This window comes from Panthera uncia, unplaced genomic scaffold (genome assembly GCF_023721935.1).
Source record: "Panthera uncia isolate 11264 unplaced genomic scaffold, Puncia_PCG_1.0 HiC_scaffold_231, whole genome shotgun sequence".
In the NCBI taxonomy this organism is placed as follows: domain Eukaryota; kingdom Metazoa; phylum Chordata; class Mammalia; order Carnivora; family Felidae; genus Panthera; species Panthera uncia.
The window spans coordinates 56,239-79,853 of record NW_026059031.1 but is presented as its reverse complement, the minus strand read 5'-3'; the positions used below and the strand labels follow the sequence as shown (position 1 = coordinate 79,853).

The window sequence follows — 23,615 nt, the reverse complement described above, 5'->3', positions numbered from 1 at the left end:
GGGCTCTGCTTGGCCGGCGAGCCGCCCCTCCGCCCCGGCTCCCTCCCGCCAGTCCGTGGAGCGCGCACCGCCTCGCCGCCCTTCCTACCCTCTTCCGTGGGCCTCTCGTCTGCGCTTGGCTCCGGAGACTCCGTTCTGCTAGTCTTCTGGTGGTTTTCTGGGTTAGTTAGGCAGGTGTAGGTGGAATCTAAGTGATCAGCAGGACGCGGTGAGCCCAGCGTCCTCTTACGCCGCCATCTTCTTCGCCCTCTGGTAAGTCAGTTTAAACCCAATGATTGGAATTTTAGTTGAAGCGCTATATTTCAATAAGATAGCTCCTGTGGGAATTTATTAGAATTATTAAAATTTATTAGAATGTTAACAAATACTAAAATGAATTGTGGTGCTGCGTTTGTTTCTTGATATAATTCCTATTCCTCAGAATCAGAGTGAACACTGAACTGCACTCACAGAAGAAATCTCAGTGTGACAGCTCTTTAGTGAATTGCCATTTCCTAAATGCCTTTCCCATTGACATCTGCTCTGGAATTCTAGACTGCCAACTCAGTACTCCCACCCCTGATGGGCTTATGACGGCTGCTGCATCAGGCAGTATGCCATAAATACTAGCCCAAGCTGGAGAGAAATTCCTGTAAATGAAGATTAAAGAAAACCACTTTGTAATTGGCTGAGCTATGGAATTCATGTACCTTCTAATGTCATAAATCAACTTACGCTGTACAGTCACTGACCATTTAATTAATAGCTTCATGTTCTTCTTCCAGTCCAGAGAGGGTCACCAAGGACAAGATATAAAAGGTGCAAAATTTCTACCAGCCTCTGTATTACTCTAAGAATCAAAATATTGTCACATTAGCAAAAATAATTACTGAGACAGCATCAGACACTTTTCAGAAGCTAAGAAAAAACAAGTAATTTTTCTCTCTGCATATATTTCCTATCTTCTCTCTCTAGCTTCCTACATGTATTTTTATGTACAGCAATATAATACAGCCAGCATCTCTAGTAAGAAATGAGCTGTATTTATATGGTGTCACTGATTTTCATAATTTTATATTTAAATGTATAAAATGTACTCAAGGTTTAAACCCAACAACAGAATTCTCAGTCCAGGTAATGGATTATCGCCAGAATAATTTAAATGGCAATTAAATAATCATTTAGTATATCTTAATACGATTAATATAATCTTTCACTAAAGTTTTCCTGATTAATTCGCTGAACAATGAGAAAAAGTCCTTTGCTACATCTGGAAAACACTGATAAATATAGCTTATAAATAGGGAAGAAATAGAATTAGTACAAGAAATGTTGGAAGAGAGTTATAAAGAATTATGAGCATCAGTCACACTCTATTAAAATCGGTAGACAAAGTATTAAACAGGCTTGTGAGTCAGTTTGGATTTTTATTTAAAAATATATCTGTTTCTGAAATGGAATTTACATTTTAAATGGTTATTTAAAATATGAGCTCTAAGATTCAAAATTGTGTTTTAATACTTATATCCGTCCTTAGTCATTAAGCCCATTCATTACAAACGGACTGTCACCAGAACTGGTATTTCAGAATTGGCATAGCCACGGAGGAAGACAGATTGACCTGACTGACATAGCTCCTTCTGCTTCTAACCTGTGAATTTCAAAAACTGGCCTACTTAATATCAGGACTAGCAGTTACCATCACATCTTCTCTCCAAGTGTGAAGGCAAGGGAAGAAAATAGAAAAGCCAAATCAATTCAAATCCCATAGAACTTTTCTTTGCTACTGAAATAAAGAATGTATTTTCTACAGATTAACAGAAGTGGCATAACATTGTATTAACACACGGGCTTTGGAGTCACATTACGTATGTTCTTAATCAGATACGACTAGTTACTAGCCATATGATCTTAACTTTGTTAACCCCTCTTGGTCCCTGTTTTCTCATTTAAAATGAAGTGATTGTAGGGGCACCTGGGTGGCTCAGTCGGCTGAGTGGCTCAGGTCATGATCTTGCGGTTCGTGAGTTAGAGCCTCGAGTGGGGCTCTGTGCTGACAGCTCAGAGCCTGGAGCCTGCTTCCAGATTCTGTGTCTCCCTCTCTCTCTGCCCCTCCTCCATGCTCTCTCTCTCTCTCTCTCTCAAAAATAAACATTTAAAAAATAAATAATTAATTAAACAATTTTAAAATGTAGGAACTACTTTGGAGAGACTGCTACTTTTCTCTCATTGCCAATTCTTCTTTTGAAGTACTAAACCTAACTTTTAACTGAATGAATGTATGGTCACTCATTTGGGAAAAGAAAGAAAGAAAAAAGACAGTTGTCAGACTCGCCTCCTCATAGGTGTGGCTGTATCAGTAAGTTATAGCCAATGAATGTAAGTGGAGGAGATGGCTCTAATTTTTAAGAAGCATTCTTAAAAAAAAAAAAGAAAAGAAAATACCTTTCTTAATCCTTTTCCCACTTTAACTGGCTGCAATGCAGACATTATGATCTGATCTGGAGCACCCATATTGGACCATAAGGCATGCTTGAGAATAGAAGTCACACCTACTAAAGCAGTGAGACACATGGATCCTGGGTCCCTGACACCATAGAGCATCATGCCTGCTCCTGATGACCACGTCAGCAAAGATTACCCGAGTAGCTTAAATTAGAAAGGATCATTTCTTACTCTTGATACTTTTCCATCTTGGGTCAATAAAAGGCTCTGCTTCATCTTGACCTGAATCAGAGACCAAAGCTGATGAAAACTTCACCGCATTGGACTCTCATCTTCAGAGACAATAGAAAGACAAGAGAATGAAGTATGCATCAGATCTTACAGGGTCCCCCTCCGAAATGACACAATGCTTCCACTCATAATTAAGTGGCTAAGACAAGTCAGATGGCCACGTCTAACACCAAGGGTATGGAGAGGTATCGTCGTACCCAGTACCTGAAAGGAGAAGAATCAGAAACATTACTGAAGAACACTAATGATGATCACAACCTTCTGCTGTGGCACATTTAAGTGAGAAAAATGTTTCTACTTGTGTAAGTCATTGTTAGTTTGTGTTTCCTACCCCTCATGACTGATTCAATTTAATTAACATACTATCAGACAGTGTTGGTTATGAAGATGAAAGCCGATGGGATGTATGAAGTGCCTCACACAGCCTGGTACGTGATAACCACTGGGTAAAAATAAGCCACATCATCACCATTTTCATTATAACAGAGTATTGCTGTCGTCAGAGATGAATGTTTTAATCTGGGTGTAGAATTCACACTCCTGTTCCATGTATTTGATATCCCCAAGTCAAAAATCATTGTCCAAAAATTAACTGTGAGGAAAGTAATGTGTTTGGCAGTTGTAGTTTTGGCAAGGATGTGGGATATAAGGAAGCTCTCCTGCTGGAACTGTCAGTACTTCTCAGCTGGAACATCTCAGGAGCCTGTTTCAGAAGAACATGATGAAGTACTTCTATCTGTGCCAGAATGCAGCATCTCAAAGAATTTCTAGATCTGCTTACAAGTAAAGATGCCTTCCCTAGTACAGTTTCCCAAATTTTCCCACAAGGGAGAAATCAGGCTCTACAAAATCTCAACACATATTTTTGCCTTCATACAGACACGCACAGATTTTCTGACTTAACCCTAAGATCTTAGGTTCTTGGAAAAATTAAAAATACATACTCTTTGAGAAAAATTTGGACCCCAGATTTAATTCTATACCAAAGTGGGTTGATTTCTTTTGCAGACTTTGGGATATCAAGATAGAGTCAAGATATGGGGGAGGAGTTATAATGAGAAAGGCTAATTTCTTCTTTTTATTTAGTTCCTCTAGTAGCATTATTTTCTGTTTTTACTTTTAAATAAACTTTCACTTTTGCAAAAAGAAAAAAGGCAACATGACTCTCTTTCTCATAGGCTAGAATATTACATTCCATTTTGCATCAAGAAAAGAAAGAATGTAAAACCCCACCTCTCACCATGCATGTTATTGTTTATAGTGCCCAAAGCTTTATTGTTTACTAATCCCAAGTTTTTCACCCATATAGCCACATGCCATGATGTTTCGCCTGTCTAGAATACAGTTATCTATAGTAATCCACAATGCTTTCTCTAAAAAGAAAATGTGATCATGATTCATACTTATTTAAAACTCTAAAATGGAATGACAAATAAAATAAACTAGGTCTCCAGTCCTCTTCGTTTGAAAATCTATAGTTCACTTTACTGATTACTGGAGTCTGTTCAACAATTTTTGACTCAAGAAGCACTACTATATTTTAGCCATCTTGAATTATTCTCTCTCTCTCTCTCTCTCTCTCTCTCTCTCTCTTTTAATGTTTATTTATTTTTGAGAGACAGAGAGACAGAGTGTGAGCAGGGGAGGGGCAGAGACAGAGAGGGAGACACAGAATCCAAAGCAGGCTCCAGACCAGACTCTGAGCTGTCAGCACAGAGCTCGATGCTGGACTCGAACTCACAAACTGTGAGATCATGACCCAAGATGAAGTCAGTACTTGACTAACTGAGCCACCCGTGTGCCCCATTGAATTATTTTCTCAATACAATTTTCTGATGTGCAAAATCAAATGCATTGTATACTCACACGCATTGGATTAGATTTGTTCACTGATAGCAAAAGTTATTTGCTTTAAAAGCAGTTATATAGAGTGGGACTTTTAAAGCACCTACTGTTCTATATAATATCCATACTAAAGGTGGTGGTAATTTATCCCAGCTTATGACCTTTGTTGTTCATTTTCATCTAAAGTCTCATTGACATAGAATATAAATAACAGGAAACCAAAAGTAGAGAATATGATCTGGAATACTGATTTACTTGTTATATGATGTAAAAAGAGCAAAGAAAAAAAGAAGAAAAAGAAAAAAGAAATTCCACCTCCTAATATGATGTAGTAGATCATAGGTCAATGCTCTCCCTGCCACTCCTAGAGATAGCTGGATAAATTACAAAACTCAGGTATTAAAGGTTTCAGGGATTTCTGTAAGTAAGGAGGATTATTAGATGAACTAAAATGCCAGAAAGAATGGAACTTTTTCAAGATAAGCTGGTGATTACCAGCTGTGTCTTTTCTCTATGGGCATTCGGCAATCCTCTGTGTAAGGTTTATGCACTTGTCCACACTTCAGGCTTTCCTAGGCTGAAAGTCTCTAATGGGGAAAAGAGACACTGACAATGTTTTAAGTAGCTACATGGAGCTGTAGAGGATAAGAATGGGGCTTAAAACTTCTAAAGTTCTAGCACTATCGGAAAAATTATAAAATCACATTCTGTATTAAACTGTAATAAGCCAAGGACAATGTTGCAACTTCTAGAGTTACCATACAATAATAGCGATAGAATGTGTAGCATTTTAATGAAATGTTTAAAAATTGCATATTTTTTGAAAATCTGATCAATCTAAAAGAAAGCAAAAGGAAAAGTTGAAAAGGAACATAAGAATGGGCCAAATGCAGATAACTAATGAAATAATAATATATTTCCAAATAAATCAATAATTAAAAGTAATTGGAAAAAATATCCTAATTAACAGAATGGACTACAAGCATAGATGAAAATGAAAAACCCTAGAAGTAACAAAAAAGGGTGGGGACTCACAGCAACTAGTACATAATCTCTATAACTTACTATGGATCCTACTAACTGGTTCAGAGCTCTATTTGTGACCCCATAGTTCTCCTCACCCATGGACCCCCACAAATGGCATATGAGCTTCCACAGAGGGCACTTGTGAGCTCCTAAAGACAGTACATAATGATTATCAGCTGGCTTGACTCTACGACATTGGGAGAAAGTGCAAAATCTTGAAGATTTCAAGGCACTTCCGCAGGAAAAAGAAACTATAAGGCTATCAACACCTGGCCTGGCTTTGTGAGATTAAGAGAAAACATAAAAACCATAAGACTTTTTCCTAAAGAGGGAACAAGAGCAATGGAGCAGACACATCCATAGAAAAGGTCTGAGAGACAGACCACCAGAACCTCTAGTCAGGCAGACTGGTGAAATTCTTTCCTGAAGCCAGTCAAAAAAACTAGAGGAGGTGACTGATTCTTCAAATGTGAAAATAGCAATGCAAGACTTCAAAGTATATGAAGAACCAAGGAAATATGACACCACCAAAAAACAAACAAAAACAAAATAAAGTTCCAATGGTTGATCCCCTCCCAAATGGAGATCTATAAATTTTCTGAGAAAGAATTTAAAATAATTGTCTTAAGGAAGCTCAGTGTTATAATATAACACAGATATATGGCTAAATGAAAAAAAAAAATACATGAACAGAGTGAGTTTAATAAAGAGGTAGAAATCATAAATAAGAACCATAGAAATTCTGGAGCTAAAGAATACAATGGTTGAACTGAAAAAAAAAATTGTGTAAAGAGCTTTAATAGCAGACTCAATAGAGCAGAGGAATCAGCAAAGTTGAAGGCAGATAATTTGAAATTACTATAATAGAAGATCAACAACAAATAAGAATGACAGAGAAATGAAAAAATCCCACAGGGCTTATGGTAAACCATTAAGTGAATCAACATAAACATTTTGGGAATCTCAAAAGTATCAGAGAAAGAGAAAGGGGTAGATATCATATTTAAAGAAATAATGACAAAATATTTCTCAAAACTAGGGAGGGAAATGAACATTCAGATCCATGAAGACCAAAGAAATCCAAACAGATTGAACATAAAGAGGCTTTCACTAATTATTATTATTATCTTCACACATTATCATCAAATTTTTTAAAGGCAATGACAAAGCATTTTGAAAGCAGGAGAAGACTTATAACATACAAAGGAACCAAGAAAACATATGAACATTTAAAACTCACTGATGAAGTACAGTTAAATTCAGAATACTCTAGTACTATAATCATGGTGCATATCTCACTTTTAGCTCTAATATAGAAAGTAAAAAGACAAAAGATTATAATAACTCTACCCATGATAATTTCTTAATGTTACATAATATAACAAGATTCAAGTTGTTAATGGTTACGTAATATACAAGATGTAAATTGTGACATGAATACTATAAGATGTCAGGAGTAGAGAAAAGCAAAAATGTACAGTTTTGTGTGCAAATTAAACTCAAGTTTTTATAACCTTAAAATAGACTGTTATAAGATATTTAATGTAAGCTTTATGGTAATCACAAAGAAAAAATCTATAGTAAATACACAAAAGATAAAGAAATTAAAGCATACTATTATTAAAAACCACCCAGTAACAAAGTAAGACAGCAAGAGAAGAAAAGAACAAAGGAAGTACAAAATAGTCACAACACAAAACACTAACAAAATGTCAATAATAAGTCCTTACCTATCTATAATCATTTTAATGTAAACTGATCTTCAATTAAATAATATGGAGTGACTGAATTAATAAAAAATATAAGACCCAACTATATACCAGCAAAGAGATACTCACTTTAGCTTTAAGGATTCATATAGGTTAAAAGTAAAGGGATAGAATAAGACATATCATACAAATAGTCAATGAAAGTGATCAGATATGGCTATACTTATATCAGACAAAATAGACCTTAGGTTGAAAATGTCAGATACAAAGAATGACACTATATAGTGATAAAGGGGTTAATGTATCATGAATATACAATAATTGTAAACATAAGTGCACCCAAAATCAGACCACCTATGACATATAACTCAAATATTAAAAGAATTAAAGAAAGAAATTGACAGCAATGCAATAATAGTAGACTTTATTACTCCACTGTAAACAGTGGATAGATCATCCAGACAGAAAAATCAATAAGGAAACCATGGAGTGGAACAACACTACAGACAAATGCACCTAACAGACATACAGACCATTCTATCCAAAGGCAGCATAATACACATTTTTCTCAAGTGCACATGCAATAGTCTCCAAGATAGATCATAACAGAACAAGTCTTTAAAAATTTTAAGAAGGTTTAAATATCTCAAGTATCTTTTTGGTCTACAGTGGTATGAAATAACAAGAGGAAAATCGGAAAATTCACAAATATGTGTAAATTAAACAACAACACGCTCTGAAATAACAGGAAGGAAGAAATCACAAGGAAAATCAAAAAGTACCTTGAGACCAAAAAAAAAACCCCACAAAACAGGATGGAAATACAACATACCAAAACTTATGGGATGCAGAAAAAGCAGTCCTATAAGTCCTAAGTTTGTAGCAATGATGATTACATAAGAAGAAGAAGAAGAAGAAGAAGAAGAAGAAGAAGAAGGTGGTCTCAAAAAGCCTAGTTTTACACATCTAGGATCCAGAAAAAGATGAACACACTAAGAACAAGATTAGCAGAAGGAAATGATAAAGATTAAAGCCAAAATAAATTACATAGGGACTAGAAAAACAATAATAGATGTAAATGAAACTGAGTTGGTTTTTTAAACAGATAAATTTAACAAACTTATAAATAGATTAAGAAAAAGAGAGAGAAAACAAAATAAGGAAACGAAAGAGAAGAAACTATAACACCACAGAAACACATAAGATCATAAGAGACTACTATGAAAAATTGTATGCCAATAAATTATAAAAGAAAATAAAAGAAATGGATTAACTCTTAGAAACATACAGCCTACCAGGACTGAATGATGAAAAAATATAAAATTGGAAAAGATCAATTTCTAGTAAGAAGATAACAAGTGCTGGCAAGGATGAAGAAAAGGAAACCCTGATGGGGATATAAATTGCTATAGCCATTATAGAAAACAATATGGAGGCTCCTCAAAAGTTTTAAAATAGAACTACAATATGATCCAACAACCCCACTTCTGGGTATTTATACAAATAAATTGAAATCAGGATTTTGAATAAATACTTGTACTCTCATGTTCAGCGCAGCATTATTCACAATAGCCAAGATACGAAAACAACCTCAATGTCTGTCAACAGATGAAGGGAAAAAGAGATTAGATTTGTGCTTTCAGAAGTGAAGGGGTGGGGGGAGGGGGAATTGAAGGAAGATGGTCAAAAGGTATAAACATCCAGTTATAAGATAAATAAGTTCAATGGTTGTAAAGTACATGATGACTATAGTTAACACTGCTCTATGGTATTTTTGAAAGTTGTTTAAGAGCATAGATCCTAAGAGTTTTCATCACAAAGAAAAAAAACTTTTTTTTAAATTTTTAAATTTTTTTTGTGTGTGTGTACCAATATGAGATGATAGATGTTAACTAAACTTTATTGTGGTAATCACTTCACAATATATTTAAGTCAAATCATCATCCTGTACACTTTAAACTTAGACTAACAACCCAGTAGAAAAATGACAAAGATCTTGAAGTATATTTTATAAAAGAAGATATACAAATGGCTAATAGACCTGTCTAAGGGCAGTCATAGGGAAATTAAAATGAAAATCAGAATGTTATATCAGTACACATTTATCATAATGGCTAAAGTTTTTTAAAAGACTAAAAGTACATGTTTGGCAAGTATGTGGAGTAACTGAAATTGTCATAGATTCTGATACAAATGTAAATCAGTAAAACTTCTATGGGAAATCACTTGTATACTACTGCTCAACTTGTACATACCACATGACCCAATGTAACATATAACAGAAATGTGTACATATGTAAACCAAAAAAAAAAAAACAAAACCAAACGAACAAGTACTAGAATGTTCATAGTAATACTATTTATAAGAGTTTGTATTGGAAACACCAAAAAATACACCAATAGTTTAAAGGATAAACACATTTTGATGTTTACACAATTGGACAGTATTACAAAAGCTCGAAATTATGTTCAAAAGCATAATGTTGAGTGATTGAAAGAAGCCAGACATAAATAAACAAGAACTGGATGCTTCCACTTATAAAGTCCCAAAACCAACAAAATTAATGTACACCATTAGAAATCCTGGAGGCAGTGTCTAGATGGAGCTTCCTCTGATTACTATATGGGCTTGTCTGCATAGTGAATGAAATGTGCATTACTTCAATAAAAGTGTTTTTATAAAGCAAAAAAAAATTTTCAGAGTTTTCAATATCTTTATTGAGGATTTTCTATAAATATCTCTTTATTTTTCTAGTTTAATAATGGCAGATTTCCTTTCTTCCTTTCTTCTCCCAATTTCTTTTCTGTATAAGAAAATGGATATGATAGGGGAAGCTGGGTGGCTCAGTCGGTTAGGCGTCTGACTTTGGCTCAGGTCATGATCTCGCACTCTGTGACCTTGAGCCCCGTGATGGGCTCTGTGCTGACAGCTCGGAGCCTGGAGCCTACTTCTCATTCTGTATCTCCCTCTCTCGCTACCCATCCCCTGCTCACTCTCTGTCTCAAAAATAAATAAACATTAAAAAAAAAAGCTTAAAAAGAAAATGGATATGATATTCAAAAAGATAGTCAAATGGGGCACCTGGGTGGTTCAGTCAGTAGGGCATCTGACTTTGGCTCAGGTCATGATCTCACAGTTCATGAGTTCGAGCCCCGCATCGGGCTGTGCGCTGACAGCTCAGAGCCTGCAGCCTGCTTTGGATTCTGTGTGTGTGTGTGTCTCTCTCTCTGCTCCTGCCCTGCTCGTGTTCTGTCTCTGTCTCTCAAAAAGTGAATAAATGTTAAAAAATAAAATAAAATAAAAAATAAATAAATAAATAAATAAATAAAAATTTAAAAAAGGATAGTCAAATGATAAGGAGACTATAACACCCTTTAGGGAGAAGAGCAGGTTGGGAAGCAGTCGATGTGGATTTAATAATACAGGTGAAGGGTCAAGGACAAAAAAAGAAAAGGGAAATCTCAGGAAAATGTTCAATAACCCTATAGTAAGTTCTCAGCGTTTCATTTTACCACCCAGCATATAAAGTAGACATTATGGCAACTCCTCTCACTATTCTGAATCCTTCTGACTGTAAAAATCTCGCAGTTCTCATTTCAATTTTAACTATATTATTCATTGATCTTAAATTATTTGCCAAGAATTTCAGTTCCATCATCATTTCAGCCTTGAAAAAGTCTGTGATTTTACTAACAACAATAAACCTCTTTTGAAAGCTATCTTTGTTTCTAAAATTGCAACAGAGAAACAAGCTATTGTAATAATATATTTAGCACCATAGAATTCATTTATTCCCAATGCATTAAAAACCTTAAGATCTAGTTCCTATTTATTATTAGAAGTCATAATTTTTCACATTGCGGATGTTCAAGAATTAATATAGCAATGTTTGGATGATCTGAATGTATTTTAAGTGAATTGTTCTCCATTTTCCACCTTTCATGCCTCTGTTACATGCATCGCTTTCATTTTCTATATATGTTCCCATGATTTGTTTTATACATAAATATATAAATATATATATTACATTTACTAATATTTATTCCTTAATATAAAAATCCACATTATTTGTGATAATTCTTATAAATTATTGTAAACTTAGAAAATACACAGACAATTTTACATGTTTTAGCTCTGTGCCTCAGTTAACTGTTTTTGTGACAGGTGTCAAATGCACCCTAAATTAAGTAATTCAGATACCATGAAGATAATCTGTCTTAGCAAACTGAGTTTCCTAGAAAACCAAAATATAATTTTTCCGTAGTTGTTTCATTTTTTTCTATTTTTTCTTTTATCTCTGTTTATTTTTTCATTTTTTAAAAATTTTAATTCAAGTTAGTTAACATATAGTATTGTATTGATTTCAGGAATAGAATTTAGTGATTTATCAGTTACATTATAATACCCAGGACTCATCCCAACAAGTTCCCTCCCTAATGACTATCACCCAGTTAGCCCATCCCTCCACCAACCTCCCTTCCAGCAACCCTCAGTTCTCTGTATTTATGAGTCTCTTATGGGTTGCCTCCCTCTCTGTTTTTATCTTATTTTTCATTCCCTTCCCCTATGTTCATCTGTTTTGTTTCTTAACTTTTACATATGAGTGAAATCATTTGATATTTGTCTTTCTCTCACTGACTTATTTCACTTAGCATAATACATTCTTGTTCCATCCATGTTGTTGCAAGTGGCAAGTTTTCATTCTTATTGACGGCTGAGTGATAATTCCATTTTGTGTGTGTGTGTGTGTGTGTGTGTGTGTGTCCAAATGTATATATGTGTATATACACCACGTCTTTATCCATTCATCAGTCGATGGACATTTGGGCTCTTTCAATAATTTGGCTATAGTTGATAGTGCTGCTAAAAACATTGGGATGCATATGCCCTTTCAAATCAGCATTCCCATCAACAGTACAAAAGGATTCCCCCTTTCTCCAAATCCTCACCAATACATATTGTTTCTCGTATTGTTAATGTTAGCCATTCTGACAAGTGTGAGGTGGTATCTCATTGTGATTTTGAATTGTATTTCCCTCATGATGAGTGCTTTTGAGCATCTTTTCATGTGTCTATTTGCCATCTGGATGTCTTCTTTGGAAAAGTGTCTATTCATGTCTTCTGCTCATTTCTTAACTAGATTATTTGTTTTTTGGGTGTCGAGTTTGAGATGTTCTTTATAGATTTTGTACTAACCGTTTATCTGATACATCATTTACAAACATCTCCAATTTTGTCAGTTGCCTTTTGTTTTGTTGACTGTTTCCTTCACTGTGCAGAAGATTTTTATCTTGATGAGGTCCAAATAGTTCGTTTTTGCTTTTGTTTCTCTTGCTTCTGGAGACATGTCAAGAAAAAATTGGTGTAACTGAGGTCAAAGAGGTTGTTGCCTGTTTTCTCCTCCAGGATTTTGATGGTTTCCTGTCTTATTTTAGGTCTTTCATCCATTATGAGTTTATTTTTGTGTACGGTGTAAGAAAGTGGTCTAGTTTCATTCTTCTGCATGTTGCTGTCCAGTTTTCCCAGAACCATTTCCTGAAAAGACTGTCTTTTTTCTATTGGATATTCTTTCCTGATTTGTTGAAGATTAGATGGCCATACATTTGTGGGTCCATTTCTGGGTTCTCTATTCTGTTCCATTGATCTATGTGTCTATTTTTGTGATGATTATAGCTTTGTAATCCAGCTTAAAGTCTGGCATTGTGATGCTTCTACCTTTTGTTTTCTTTTTTCAATGTTACTTGGGCAATTCAGGGTCTTTTCTGTTTCCATACAAACTTTAGAACGGTTGTTCTAGTTCTGTGAAGAATGCTGGTGTTATTTTAATAGGAATTGCATTGAATGTGTAGATGGTTTGGGGTAGTACAGACATTTTAACAATATTTGTGGGGCGCCTGGGTGGCGCAGTCGGTTAAGCGTCCGACTTCAGCCAGGTCACGATCTCGCGGTCCGTGAGTTCGAGCCCCGCGTCAGGCTCTGGGCTGATGGCTCGGAGCCTGGAGCCTGTTTCCGATTCTGTGTCTCCCTCTCTCTCTGCCCCTCCCCCGTTCATGCTCTGTCTCTCTCTGTCCCAAAAATAAATTAAAAACGTTGAAAAAAAAAATTAAAAAAAAAAACAAAAAAAACCCCAATATTTGTTCTTCCAATCCATGAATGTGGAATGTTTTTCCATTTCTTTGTGTCTTCTTCAACTTCCTTCATACGTGTTCTGTAGTTTCAGTGTACTGATCTTCTACTTCTTTGGTTAGGTTTATTCCTAGGTATCTTATGGTTTTTATATGCAACTATAAGTGGGATTGATTCCTTGAATTCTCCCTCTACTGCTTCATTAGTGGTGCATAGAAATGCAACAGATTTCTTTATGTTGATTTATATCCTGCGACTTTGCTGAATTCATGCATCAGTTCTAGCAGTGTTTGGTGGAGTTTTCCATGTAGGTTGTCATGTAGTCTGGGAAGAGTGAAAGTTTGACTTCTTCCTTGCCAATTTGCATACCTTTGGTTCTTTTTGTTGTATGATTACTGAGGCTAGGAGTTCCAGTACTATGTTGAATATCAATGATGAGAGTGGACACCCCAGTCGTGTTCCTGACCTTAGGGGCAAAGCTCTCAGTTTTTCTGCATTGAGGATGATATTAGTTGTGAGTCTTTCAAATATGCTCTTTATGATGTTGAGGTACGTTCCTTCCATACCCACTTTCCTGAGGGTTTTTATCAAGAAAGGATGCTTTATTTTGTCAAATGCTGTTTCTGCATCTATTGACAGGGTCATATGGTTCTTATCCTTTCTTCTACTAATGTGATATTTCATGTTGATTGATTTGCAGATATTGAATGACCCCTGCAGCCCAGGAATAAATCCCACTTGATTGTGGTTAATAATTCTTTTAATGTGTTGTTTGATCCAGTTTGCTAGTTAGTATCTTGCTGAGAATTTTTGTATGCATGTTTATCAGGGAAATTGGTCTGTAGTTCTCCTTTTTAGTGGGGTCTTTGTCTGGTTTTGGAATCAAGGTAATGCTGGCTTCATACTATGAGTTTGGAAGTTTTCCTTCCATTTCTATTTTTGTAACAGTTTCAAAAGACTAGGTATTAATTCTTCTTTAAAGGTCTGGTAGAATTCCCCTGGGAAGCCATCCGGCCCTGGACTCTTGTTTGTTGGGAGATTTTTGATTTACTGATTCAATTTCTTTACTGGTTATGGGACTATTCAAAATTTCTATTTCTTCCTGTTTAAGTTTTGGTAGTTTATATGTCCCTAGAAATTTACCCATTTCTTCCAGATTGCCCAATTTGTTGACATATAATTGCTCATAATATTCTCTTATAATTGTTTGTTTTTCTGCAGTGTTGATTGTGACCTCTCCTTTTCATTTGTAATTTTGTCTATTGGGTCCTTTTTCTTTTTGACAAGTCTGGCTAGGGGTTTATTGATTTTGTTAATTCTTTCAAAGAAACAGCTCCTAGTTTTGTTGATCTGTTGTTTGTTTGTTTATTTCTCTGATATCCCTGATTTCGGTTCTAATCCTTATCTCCCTTCTTCTGCTGGTTTTGGTCTTTATTTGCTGTTCTTTTTCCAGATCCTTTGGGTATAAGTTGTGTATTTGAGACCTTCCTTCCTTCTTTAGGAAGGCCTAGATTGCTATATACTTCTCTCTCATGACGACCTTTGCTGCATCGCAAAGGTTTTAGACTATTGTGTTTTCATTTTCATTGGCTTCCATGTAATTTTTTATTTCTTCTTTAATTTCTTGGTTAACTCATCCATTCCTAAGTAGGATGTTCTTGAACCTCCAAGTATTTGTGGTCTTTCAAAATTTTTTCTTGTGGTTGATTTCAAGTTTCATAGTGTAGTGGTCTGAAAATATGCATGGTATGATCTCGATGTTTTTGTACTTGTTAAAGGCTGATTTGTGACCCAGTATTCTATTCTGGAGAATATTCTTTGTGCCCTTGAGAAGAATGTGTATTCTGCTGCTTTAGCATGAAATGTTCTAAATATATCTTTGTTAAGTTGATCTGGTCCACTGTGTCATTCAAAGCCATTGTTTCCTTGTTGATTTTTTGCTTAGATGATCTGTCCATTGCTGTAAGTACAGTGTTAAAGTCCCCTAATATGATTATATTATTATCATTGAGTTTCTTTATGTTTGCTATTAATTGATTTATATATTTGGGTGCTCCCAAGTTGCTGCAGGTGTCTTATAGGTAGCATATAGATGGATCTTGTTTTTGTTTGTTTTTTTGTTTTTTTGTTTTTTTTGGCTTTGGTGTGTGTGTGTGTGTGTGTGTGTGTGTGTGTTTTAATCCATTCTGATACCCTATGTCTTTTGGTTGAAGCCTTTAGTCCATTTTACATTTAGAGTGATTATTGAAATTATGAATTTAGTACCATTGTGTTGCCTGTAGATTTGGTGTTTCTAGTGATGTTCTCTGATTCTTTCTAGCCTCTTTCCTTTTGGTCTTTTTTAAAATTTTTTTCTCCACTCAAAGTAACCCTTAAAATTTCTTGCATGACTAGTTTAGTGGTCACAAACTATTTTAATTTTTGTTTGTCTGGGAACCTCTTTATCTCTCCTTCTATTCCAAATGACAGTCTTCTGGATAAAGAATTCTTGGCTGCATATTTTTCCCATTCAACATATTGAATATATCCTGCCACTCTTTTCTGGCTGCCAAGTTTCTGTGGACAGATATGCTGTGAACCTGATCTGTCTTCTCTTATAGGTTAAGAACTATTTTCCCTTGCTACTTTAATGATTCTATCCTTGTCTGTGTATTTTGTGAATTTGACTATGATGTGCCTTGGTGATAGTTGGTTTTTGTTGAATTTATTGGGAGTTCTCTGCGCTTCATGCATTTTGATGTCTATGTCCTTCCCCAGATTAGGGAAGATTTCAGCTATAATGTGCTCACATAAACCTGACCCTTTTTATCTCTTTTCATCTTCTGGGATACCTATGATATGAATGTTAATCCTGTAATAATTCACTGAGTTCTCTAAGTCTTGTATCATGATCTTTTACCTTTGTTTCCCTCTTTTATTCTTCTTCATTATTTTCCATAATTTCATCTTCTGTATCACTGATTCACTGCTCTGCTTTGTCCATCCTCACTGTCATGACATCCATTCAAGATTGCATCTCAGTTATAGCAAACTGAATTTCAGCCTGACTAGATTTTAGTCATTTATCTCTGCAGATAGGAATTCTCTAGTATCTTCTATGCTTTTTTCAACCCCAGCTAGTGTTATTATAATTGTGGTTTTAAATTCTAGTTCAGACATCTTATTTTTATCAGGGTTGATTAAATCCCTGGCTGTCATTTCCTCTATTCTTTCTTTTGGGGTGAATTCTTTCATCAAGAAAAAATAATTAATAAAATTAAAATTAAAAATTAAAAAAAAACAATCAAATAAAGGGAGCTAAATCTTAAGTGTGTTTTGGTCTCATTGAGAGAAGCTGCCAGGATCTTTTGCTCAAATTATGCAGATTGTTACATTAATCCTCAAATCAATTTCCTGGTTTTCAGAATGGTTTGATGCTGATCTAGCTGTGTTTCAGGGATGAGACAAGCTCAGGGTCCCCATACTACTCCACCATCTTCTTTTTTCCCTGTTAAGAGAAAAAAGACCAAAATCTCAAATGTTTTTCAACTTGTTTTATAAAAACAATTTAGCTTTCATTTTAACATTCAAATCTGATCAAACTTCTTTTGCCATTTAAAATATTTAATAGAGTAACTCCTACTAGAATATGAGTATTATAGTCATACTTAGGAAGTAAAAAAGTGGGAAAAATAATACAGTGTGATTCCCACCCTCTCTTAATATACACCATTAAAAGAACAGGGCTGAGAATCACAAAAGTGCAATGAGTGAGATACAGAAGTTACGAGATTTTTTAAAATAACTTCTTTAAATTTGCTAATAGAATTGAACTTTTAGGTCTTGTATGGATTTTTCTCAAAGACAGCTTTCTCTGTATTGACCAAGACAACATTTTTTTAAGTTTATTTATCTATTTTGAGAGAGTGAGCAGAGGAGGGGCAGAGAGCAAGCGAGTGAGAGATAATTCTACACAGGCTCCACACTGACAGTGTACTGCCCAATGCAGGGCTCAAACTCATGAATCATGAAATCATGACCTGAGACAAAAATCAAGAGTCAGACACTTAACTGACTGAGCCACCCAGACATCCCTGACCAAGACAACTTTTAATATTTCTTTAAGCTTCAGACTGGCTCTTTCCTGATTCTTGGCCTGATTTCCCATTTCTTAAAGCATTTATTTAAAAAAATAATAATAATAAATAATTGTAGATTTTTCTCTGCTTCTCAAAGATGTAAACTTTTTAAAATCCTCTTGCCAGTTTTATAACCTAGAAATGTTATTCTCAGGACTTAGGACCTTCTCTTTGAAATGTAAGCACCAAGAAGAGAGCATTCCTATTTCCCAGTCTCTGTGCCGGGGTAGGGGGGGTGAGACAAGGTGTAAAAGCCTAACTCTGGTGCACGTTCTGCTCCTGGTTGTAAAACTACCTCCTGTCATAAAAAAATACTAGGTAGCTTACTTTTCCTTGGATAAAGACAGTTAACAACGCAGATGGCCTGTGTTCTTCCTCTCACCATAGAGCTTAAAAATCGTCCCACTCTTTTTTTCAGTGGAATTGAATTCAAACTGTGTTCTGGTTTCTCTCCCCTATTGCAATAGTTTTGAACAAAATCTTCCTTGTCTCTTTAACTTTACCTAGTGCATTTTTTGCTTTGACAATATCTACATTCATTTATTTTTGTAGTACGTATATAGCCACCACCTTGCCAAAGATCTACAGTTGATGTATTTTTTCCTTTAATTAGATTAAATGAAAATTTTCATGGAACATTTTATTGTTACCTAACTCTATACTGGCTTATCAAAAATGTTATCAACATGTGACATATTAAATTGCAAAATATATTTTTTTAAAATCCAGATGATGGTGCAACCCCACTTACTTTTAACTAAGTTGTTCATAAAAATAAGACAACTATCATTTACTGAGTCTTTTCCTATGCCAGGTATTGTGTATAGTTAAAAACTCTATAAAATAGGTTCTATAATTACCCACATTTTTACAAACAAGGAAAAGAGGTTAAATGACTTGCCCAATGTCACAAAGGTAATAAATGATACATTCAAATTTAACATAAGTCTGTCTGATTTCAAAATGAATGCTTTTTCCATTAGTCCATATTCTAGACTTAGAATCACAGAATCATTAATTTGAACAAACTAATTTAATATAAGGTACTGTTTAGGAATTTATACCGATTCGTCAAACATAAGCATCTGTAGGTATTTCATTTGAGTAGGAATTAATTGCAATAAAACTTTTATAATCAGCAAGCTAGTATATGATCATTATTTGGGTATTTGCAAATTAAAATAAATCTAGACACCTGGTTTTATCACCTATGAAAGCTCTTCCACTTATTCTATAAATATTTTATTCATTTCAAAATGAAATAGGAAGAGTGTTAAACTCTTTGAGAAAATCCATCAGAAAAATTCTACCTGATAATCAAAGGGTAGAAGAATTTTACCATAAAATTCAGGAAGTTCAACAGAGAATCACTGAGATCAAGGAAAAAGCTTAATTAAATTTGACATCTATATTCAGTAATGTGTCCTTGTTCTCCCCATCTCTGTGTTGTCTTTGGGGTCTGTACTTATTGTGACATATCTTTTGGGGATATGGGATACTTCAAAGTGGCAGTTTAGGGTAACCATGTTGAAGCAGTTGCTTTGACATAGTCACGTTGATGAGCGAATATTCTGATGAGGTTTTAAAAACAAAACTTTGAACTCATTTGCCCTATTTCCATGTAATTTATAAAACATTCTTTTTTTTTCTTTTTAACTTACTCTTGAGCCTTGCCTCATTGCTGAACATCTCACCCAATCAAATTCCTACCTCTTGAAGAAAGATGGAAGATAGGGTAGGCATGAACATGGAAATTATTCATGTGAAAAAACAGTGCTCCACTCAGATTCCCTATTCATGGTCAATGTACCCAACTCCTAGCTACCAGGAATATGTCTCCTAGCTACTGGCAGCTCAACAGCTACTTCCCTCATGGTTATAGGGAAATAATTTGCTCAAGGTTACACTTGGCCCCAGAATGTGGCCATAGCCAGTGACTGGCTGATGAAAGAACACTTAAATGTGAGGCATCTTTAAAAGGGCATGTCAGCCCTAGAACATGCAATATGATTGCCTAAGGCCTCCATTGTAAATGGACTGCTGATCAGCTTCCTCCCCTGTCAATTTCTGCCTTCCTGTTTTTTGTTATTGTTTTGTTTTGTTTTGTTTTGTTTTGGATGGGTATATTGCCCAAGAGCATTTCCAGGGAACTAAGCCTATGACATCACTTGAATTTTGAATGGTTTAGGACTCAAATTCTCTAACATTACCCTTAATATTCCATTGAGAAATTGATTTTATGTTTCATACTGGCACATCATAAGATTTTTATTCTTAGTTAAAAACACCAAATTTTATCTGTATTTGTAACTGGCTAGTAACTCTGTCTATTTATTTGGCTCACATATTGTGAGAGTAGAGGGCAGGATGGGAAGGTAAGAGGGATAGAAGAGGTTAATTTTGCTATAGTCTAATTCTTTTTTCTTTATGTCAGATACTCAAATTTTCAACTATAATATCAGAGTTCAACATAAATAATTTCTCATTATAAATACAATGCAAACTATTAAAATTTTGAAACAAATAAATATATTAAGAGGAAAAGTCCTACTTAATTGAGTTTAGAGACAACAAATAATGAGTTTTGTGGCAGACAGTGTAAGGGCTTATCGAGTTTTATAGTACAGTCTCTAATAGATATTGTCCCCAGGACGCCAATGAAAATACAAAAAACTTGGGAGGAAAAAGTCTTGCCTTTTAAACTATACTTATTCAGATTCTTCCCCTGATATTTCAGTATATCCACATGAATACAACATTGTTTAGAAGTCTGATAAGTCAAAGGCTGTATATATACACTACTGCAATACCTGGCAAATAGCAAACTGTCAACATATATTTTTTAAGAAAATTAATGAATGATGACTCACACGCAGTAATGGACTAGAAGGAACTAGCTGTGATAAAGCAACATTTTTCCAGCCTGATTGGCTCTGCCACAGAAGAAGAAAAACAACATGTACCTAGTCAACAGGTATATATATTTTTCTTTTTCCCCCTATTTTGGGGGATATTTGTGTTCTCTCTAAAATGTTAATGGTGAATATCAGAGCACAGTAAAGTATATACTGAAATGCACTAAATAATATGGAAGTACAAAAATTTATAAAATAGTATGATAGCTCCCATATACCTACCACCCAGATTTAACAGATATTAGAATTTTGCAATATTTACTTCAAAAATTTTACTTAGAAATAAATATAACAGATGTAGCTAACACCCTACTCTTCTCTTCCAAGTTTTCTCCTTCCATTAACAAAAGGCAACGCTATTATGAATTGTGTATATCATGCTCATTGAATGTTTTATATTTAAAAACATTTACATGGTTTAAAATTTATATAAATGATATCATGCCATATGCATCTTTTTGCAGTTTGCTTTTTTACCATAGTCACATATGTAGATGTATCTAATTTATATTAATTAGTATGCTTTCCAAAATGAAGAAATTACAGCTTACTTTACTAAGGGATTGTTGGGCTATTTGTACTTTTAAGACTCTTAAATATACTGTTTTAATAAACATATTTATACATATTGTCTTTTATAAATGAGGACACATTTCTCATTTAGAAATAGTTAGAAATAAAATTTTTGGTTTGTAGATTATGCATATCTTCAATTTCACTAGGTAGTGACAGTTGCTCTCCAAAATTGTTCTATCAATTTACACTTCCACCAGCACTGCATATTAATTTGCTACTTCTTCCCAATCTTTGCCAAAATATAGTGCTAACTTGAGCATGAAGTGGTACTCATTGTGGTTTTAATTTAAATTATCCCACCATTAGGAAAGTTAATCATATGTTTGTTGGATATTGAGGTTTCCTTTTGTGCGATTTGCATGTTTATATTTTCCCTATATTTTGGTTTTTTTTCCTATTGATATGCAAGACTTTTATTTAATATCCATGATATTGCATATATATTTTCTTAATTGGTAGTTTGTTATGGCTGCTGCTATTCAAATGTTTTTAATTTTAATGAAATCAAATTGGTTCATATTCCCTTTGTGGCTTGTAATTTGTATATAATAGTGATTAAAGAGCATGCATTCAGGAGACAGCCTGTCAGGATTAAAAACCCATCTCTGCCACATACTGGGGAAATGTTTTTGCAAGTTGAATGCCATTTCTTCATCTGGAAATAGGAGTGGTGATAGAATTTACTTCTAAGGTCATTATGAGGATTGAATTATCACATGCCAAGTGCTTAAAACAAGGCCTTAAAACAAGGGAAACCGTTCTCCCAGTGAGCATTAGTGATTATTATAACTGTTATTATTAGTAGTGGTGGTGGTAATACTATTACCATTAAAGAAATACTTCTCCAGCAGTTTAAGTGTCACATCTATTGATTTTGTTATGTTCAATTTTGATTTTCATGTTTGGATATTTCATGTATCCAGATTTGGTTGAAATATGAGAAAACATTTATTTTTATATAAATATTCAATCGTTCTAATCCAGATCATTTATTGAAGAGTCCACCAATTTCCCACTGAGATGTCATACTACCTCTGTTATATTTATGTCAATTCTATTTATTAATTATGTATTCTATTGTAGTAGTCTAGCGCCCTGTGTAAAACTACCTGGATTTACTTACTATAGATTTTTAAATAATTGTTACCTAGAGTTAACTTCCATTTCTTATTATTCTTCACAAAATTCTTCATGATTTTTGGAACTTTATTCTTCATGTGAATTTTAGGATAAGTTTATTAAAAGTCTCTGAAAAGTCTTTTGGAGTTTCAAGTGAATATTTGAGAAAACATACATATTTTAATATGAGCCTCCCCATGTATGAGTATACGGTAGGCAGTTTTCTAAAGGTTTCCTTTGTTTTAATCCATTTAATTTTTTTTTAATTTTTTTTTAATGTTTATTTTTGAGACAGAGAGAGACAGAGCATGAACGGGGGAGGGGCAGAGAGAGAGGGAGACACAGAATCGGAAGCAGGCTCCAGGCTCTGAGCCATCAGCCCAGAGCCTGACGCGGGGCTCGAACTCACGAACCGTGAGATCGTGACCTGAGCCGAAGTCGGACGCTCAACCAACTGAGCCACCCAGGCACCCCTTAATCCATTTAATTTTTAAGATAAAGGAGGTAAAGGCCATTTTATCCCCATCTGCAGTTGAAAGTATGGACTTGATCCATATATGAGTAACACAAAGATGAAAAGACTATGTCCCAGTTCTCAAGGAGTTCAGAGAAAACAAAAACATGTAAGCCAACAATGTCACTAAAAGATAGATGTAATTATGATGAGGAGAAGGTACAAGATGAAATGGAAGCAGGATGGAGTCTTGGGAAAAGTATAAGTGTGTAACAAATGGACAAAGGGTAGGAATTCAAAATCTAGTAAAAAAAAATCATGACAAATAACATAAAATCAGGATAAAGTTTTATGTGGAATGGGCACTGCAAATGCTTATTTATTCTTGGAATATAGAAGCCAAAGAAGTGAAGGAGAATGAAGGCCAGAATGATGAAGGAACTGTTGAAGTCAAATTTGAACAGGAGAGTAAGATTTGCATGCTAGTATGACAGCACTGTGGGAAGGACAAGAGTGGAGTCAGGAACAATAGCAAAGAAGCTACTGCCATAGTTGAGGGAGGTAAGGGTGCTTGTAGTAGGTATCTGCCGTGTTAATAGAATTGGTCCGTCTTGCTTCTGATTAACTGGTGCATGTAGTAGAGGGTGGGGAGGCTAAAACAGCTTCCAGATTTCTGGTTGGATGACTTGGCAGGTGACAGTATAATTCACCAAGCTATTTCAAGGGGTCCTTTTATAAATTAGTCTCTCTTCTTTGATTGGTCCTACTCTGCAGCCATAAACAGACACAGTTGGTTCCCACTTAATGTATTTATGTATAAGTATATATATATATATATGTGTGTGTGTGTGTGTGTGTGTGTGTGTGTGAGTGTATATATATACATACACACACACATATATATATATATATATACACACATACACACACACACATATATATATATATACACATGAAATATTCCTGTAATATCCTTGTGTACCCTGAAAGCATCAAGGCATTGCATAGGAA

At 34.7% G+C, this 23,615-nt stretch overlaps 1 pseudogene; it reads left to right on the top strand.

The window, feature by feature from the left end:
* The first annotated feature begins 3,351 nt into the window (after nucleotides 1–3,351).
* The window catches only part of LOC125917730 (ferritin light chain-like), a 45,053-nt pseudogene continuing 24,789 nt past the window's right edge, over nucleotides 3,352–23,615 (top strand).